Source organism: Halichoerus grypus, chromosome 5 (genome assembly GCF_964656455.1).
Source record: "Halichoerus grypus chromosome 5, mHalGry1.hap1.1, whole genome shotgun sequence".
Taxonomy (NCBI): Eukaryota; Metazoa; Chordata; class Mammalia; order Carnivora; family Phocidae; genus Halichoerus; species Halichoerus grypus.
Genome location: NC_135716.1, coordinates 76,119,487 through 76,125,083, shown reverse-complemented (window position 1 = coordinate 76,125,083; position 5,597 = coordinate 76,119,487). Strand labels below are relative to the sequence as shown.

The 5,597-nt window shown below is 43.1% G+C and overlaps 1 pseudogene; it reads right to left on the bottom strand.

Annotated features, from left to right (window-relative positions):
* Positions 1–3,478: 3,478 nt before the first annotated feature.
* LOC118523465 (meiotic nuclear division protein 1 homolog pseudogene) lies at positions 3,479–5,287 on the bottom strand (annotated as a pseudogene).
* Between the last annotated feature and the right edge of the window lie 310 nt (positions 5,288–5,597).

Genomic DNA, 5,597 nt, shown 5'->3' with positions numbered 1-5,597 from the left:
TACGATTTGCTCAAATACATCTTCTAGTCCTCTCTCTCTCTCCACTCCCTCTGGGATTCCAATTATTCTGACATTGGAACGCTTCATGGTGTCACTTATTTCTCTGATTCTATTTTCATGGATTCTGAGTTGTTTTTCCCTGGCCTCCTCTTTTCCCTTTTTATCTATTATATTGTCTTCCAGGTCGCTTATTCGCTCTTCTGCCTCAGTTACTCTAGCTGTTAGATCATCTAGATTGGATTGGATCTCATTGATAGCATTTTTAAGTTCTGCCAATTCACCTTTTATTTCTGCCCTTAGAGACTATGTTGCCATTAATTGATTTCTCCATTCTAGCCATTGTCTTCACAATTGCTAGCCTGAATTCCATCTCCGACATCTTGGTTATATCTGCATCCATTTGTAAATCTGCAGCATAAGTCATAATCTCTGAGTCTTTTCTGTTTTGGGGGCTCCTCCTCCTAGTCATTCTGTTGATGGGTGTTTGAGGGAATGTATAGAGTCCAAATTATTGACCAGAACCCAAGCAAGATGCACCTGTTTTCTTGGGACCTTAGGGTTGCTGGCCTCTTGTTTTCCCAGCCTGTCTTCTGTGGGAGGGGCCTGCCACGCTGTTACTCAGGCAACCCTGTTTGGGCGGTATTGCCCTGCCCCCCTGTGGCGGGGGATGGGCTCAGCGGGAATCAGTCCTTGGGGCTTTTGTTCTCTGGCAGCTTTCCCTGGTGGCTTTCCGCATCTCTTATGAGAGTATGAGCAGAAGAAACCATTTCTAATCCTCTGCCTCAGAGCAGAGAGATTGCGTTCTGTTCTTTAGTGAGCTCTCCAGGCCACACTGTCTCCGTTTCTGTCTGTGCTGCTATAAAGTGCAGCGTCCTGGATTGTGTGCCCCTCCGCAATGCTCCCAGTCCTGCCTCCAGGTCGGGGCCCGTCTCTGCCCTTTGTGCTTCTAAAACCGCCAGCCGCTCCCAGTTCGCACGCGGGAGGCTCCGCGGCTCCGGGTTTCCATCCAGGGGGCTGTAGTTCGCAGGCACGACCCCACCACTCCAGGTTTCCTTCCCGGGGGCTGCAGTTCACCCGCGTGACCCTGCCACTCTGGGTTTCCGTCCAGGGTGCTGCAGTTTGTGCGCGCGCGACCCCGCTGCTCTGGGTTTCTGTAAGGGGGGCTGCAGTTCGCAGGCATGACCCCGCCACTCCAGGTTTCCACCCTGGGGGCTGCCCTAAAGTCCTTTCCCCTCCACTACGGGTCTGCGAGTCTGTGCCCGTCCGCAGCGCTCGAGGCTGTCACTCACCAGCAGTGTAGGATCCCCATGGCCAGGCACCCTCCCGCTGCCGTTTATCCTCCAATATCTGCCTGCAGAATCACGGCTCCCCGCTTTGTACCTCAAAACCAACCGCCTGCAATATTCTGTTTGTAGAGATCCAGATCTTCTTACATCTCAGGCTGGTTTCGTGGGTGCTCAGAGTGGTCTGGTAGATATCCAGCTCAATTCTGGGGACCAGCTGAAATAGTGTCCCCTACTCCTCTGCCATCTTTCCCCCCATCCATAAGATTTTTTAAAAGAACTTGAATAGGATTACCAAGATACCCATCATAAAATTGTCATTGTCAATATCCTTAGAGAAGAAATAATTTCAAAATTTACTTCTGTCTTGGGTTAAAAAAAATACTAGAGAAGTGTCCAAAAAGAAAAAAAAATATGAAAGAAAGAAATACAGAGAGAAAGAGATCTTACAGAGTATCATATTTAAAAAACATAGCCAGTGATGACAAAATCACCATACTTAGATGGTTCTTAACATCTTGGTGTCTAGGGATAGCATAGGATTTAATTAGAGGCATTTCTCTAGCAATTCTCTCCTCTTTAGCAGCAACATTTCTTTCCATACCTAGTTATTGCTCCCATCTTTTTTTTTTAAGATTTTATTTATTAGAGAGAGAGAGAGCATGAGCAGGGGGAGGGGCAGAGGGAGAAGAAGACTCCCCACTGAGCAGGGAGCCTGACGATGGCTCAATCCTGGGACTCTGGGATCATGACTTGAGCCGAAGGCAGTCACCCAGCTGACTGGGCCACCCAGGCGCTCCTATTACTCCTATCTTAAAAACACAAACACCTCTTGACACCACTTCTCCTCCAGCTACCACCCTTCGTACCAAAACTACCAAATAGTTGCTTCCTTACTGTCTCCAATTCCTTTTCTTCCTTCCAAACTGTATACCTTTTATTTCTTTTTATTGTCTTGTTTCATTAGCTAGAACTTCTAGTTTGATGTTGAAAAGGTGTGTTGGGAGGAGACATCCTTTCCTTTTTCCTGATCTCAGTGGGAAACATTGAGTTTCTCACCATTAAGTATGATGTTAGCTGTAAGTTTTTTATAGGTATTCTTTATCAATGTGAAGAAGATACCCCTCTGTTCATAGTTAATAAGAACTTTTATCATGAATGGGTGTAGGATTTTGTCAAATGCTTTTTCTGCATCTATTGATATTAATGTGGGTTTTTGTTTTTTTTTTCATTTTCAGCCTGTTGATGTGATATATTACATTGATTTTCAAATGTTGAACCAGTCTTGCACACCTGGGATAAATCCCACTTGGTTACGGTGTACAATTCTTTTAATATATTGTTGGATTTGATTTGCTAATATTTTGTTGAGGATTTTTGCATCCATGTTTATTCCAACCCCTTTTCTGCCATTGTGTCTTAAAACACTTGAAAATGCTTTGTTCCACCACTGCCCAGAGACTGTTTTATTTACAGGCCCCAATAACTGCAATATGTGAAACCAATGGCTTTTCCCTGTCCCCACGTGCTCTAACAGCAGACTTGAATGCAACTGGTTACCTCTGATCCTTGAAGATTTTTCTTCACTTGGGCTTCCTCTTCCTCACATCTCCCCTGCTGACCCTCCTCATTTCTCTTTGGACCTATTCTATATCACACGCAGGCTCATGGTGTTAGATATCAGCAATACAGTGTCTACTCCCAAATCTTTATCTTTAGCGCAGGCCTGTCCTCTAAACTCTTATCATATATCTAGTGTTCTATGTGAAATCTTCAAAATCTGCCCAAACCAACTCTTGATCTTGGGGTTGTGGGTTGGAGCCCCATGTTGGGTGTAGAATAAACTTAAGAATAAAATCTTAAAAAAAAAAAAAAGATGAGCTCAGGGAAGGAGCCTTAGCCAGTGTGGAGAAGTCTCCCTGGGCCACCCCAGAGTGTGCCATGTTTTTAGTACAAAAGCAGTCCACAAAGGAGAAGCTACCCGGAAAAGGGGTGGGTTGGTAGAGGGTGGGGTCACACAGGTAATGTGAGACAACAAAGCCAGGACAATATGAAAGAAATAATAAAAGAGAGTGCTATGAAGCAGGAGGCAAGAAGGAGAGATTCTTTTTTTTTTTAACTTTATATTTTATTTAAAATTAATACAACAATAAACACAGTTTTAGGTAAATGACAATTCAGTACATTTAATTGGATCATGGAAAAATATACATACAAGCACACAGGTCCTTAACCAACATTGAACATTTCAGTCTATTTAGTCTTCTGGAATTCCAATTTTTTTTATCAGTTTTATTTTCTTCAAATCCAAATTCTCTTTTGGCCCAAGATTTTATTGCAAATACATTATCACTCCATCTGTCAGCAGCTTCTTTGGCTACTTTATTCGCTTGGCGTATTTCCTCTATAACTTCCAGGTCACATTCTTTGTATTTTTCTACTGCTGCCTTTAGCTGTTCCCTTTGGTCTCAAAGTTAAAAAAGCTCTTTTGCTAGCATGTTTGGTTCATGTCAACTAATTTTAATTTCTGGAAGCTTTCTGGTAGGTCTGTGTGCTTTTGGTTTCTCTTGGATAACTGAGATTCCAGAACCTCCTATCTACATTTCCTCACATGAAGAACTTCACTTGGAAAAGCCCAACAATCATTAGACGTTCCAATCCTTTCCCAGCCAACCACATCATCATCAGCTAAGCTTAGAAGGACTTCTTTTACTGACAGAGCAGTAATTTCTTTCTTTTGGGGAACAATCTTCTCCATGTCTTTAATTGAAGTACATCTTTCATCTCAAAAAAATATTTCCATCTTGCAGGCTCTCTTTTCCTCTGCACTCAATCCTTTTCTCCTTTGATAGAATTTAACCTATCATGGCATGCAAGCAAGACTCAGTGTGGTGTTTCCCAAATAAAGGGACTAACTCCCTATTAACCAGCAGCTGAAGCACAGAAGGGCAGGGGTTCCAGCCCTTTAGTGAAAAGGATTTTCACAGAAATCATCTAACTAGCATAAAGTAAAATTCGTTAGGTTACTTTTGAAATTGTGAGCAATTCACAAATGGGCTCTACATATTACAATACATAAAACCACTCATTTGTCAGAGATCAAGAGAGTCTTTTGGGATCTAGGGACCCCCACAGCACCTGCCCACCGGCTGGCTGACACCTTCTTTCCTGGGTCCTGATAAGGGGCTGCACCTTTGATGGCCCTAACCGAGGAGCCTGGGGCACTGGTCCCGAAGTGACTCGTGGTCGTTTTGAGGCTGTGTGATGCTCAATTCACATTCTGGAAAGCTCAGCTTGTTTAACGGAACCTGCCCTGGAGGCTACCAGGGACAACGATGATGTCAGAGTGGAGGGAGGTGGCAGGTCCCCATACTTCCCTCCCGCGGCCCAGGGGCACTGAGAAGGAGAGACTTGAGGACACTGGGCTCCCTTCAAAATTTCATTTTTGGAAGAATTTGTTGGTTTGTGATGAGAGAAAGAACTGCATTGGAATCATGTTCACTGTCTTTTCCCAGGCAAGTGGGGTCAGTGTTCTCCCCCAGGCTGGGTGAGCACCACCCTTCCAGCGCTGCCTGTGAACACCAAACCCAAAATGCTTATACCTCTGCCTTTTTGTGAGCTGCTCCCTCTGCCTGGAAAGCTTTACTCAAGGTACTTGCAGAATTATCTCCTACTGACCAAAGCTCAAAGGTAACATTTTCTGTGAAGACCTCTCTGCACCTCCCCCCAACCTTTTATTTTCCAAGAAGAACAAAGCACCTGTCCTTATGCCAGTCACAACTTTGTAATATTGCTGCTACTCGAGTTATCATTTTGCATGTAGCTTTCTTTTTTATTGACAGCCTTACTCCATTATCAGCCAGATCCTGGAGGGCTGCCCCTTCCAATTATTTGCACAATGTCTGGTATATATCAAATTCTCAAAATGTTTTCCGTGCCTTAAAAGTCAAATACAATCTTAATTCTTTTACCATGAAGTGATCGTAGAAAGAGAAGAAAGTCATCACCTCCAAAGGGTAAACATGTAAGTTGATTTTATACTAAAAGAAGATTTTAAATGTTCACATTTTTTTCCCCATACTTTTTGGTGTTTCGTTTGTTTTATGATTTTGAATGTTAAAGTGATAAGAAGCAATCAACCTAAAGAGATCAAAATTTTATATTGGCAAAAATGACATAATAAGATTCAGTTTAATGAATATATAGCATCTACTGGATCCAAAACTCTAATCATTGGGGTGGGATGGGGGTAGAAGCAGCAGTTGAATGTAAGGTGGCACTGTGGTTAAAATTTGACTTCAAGGTATTTTGAGA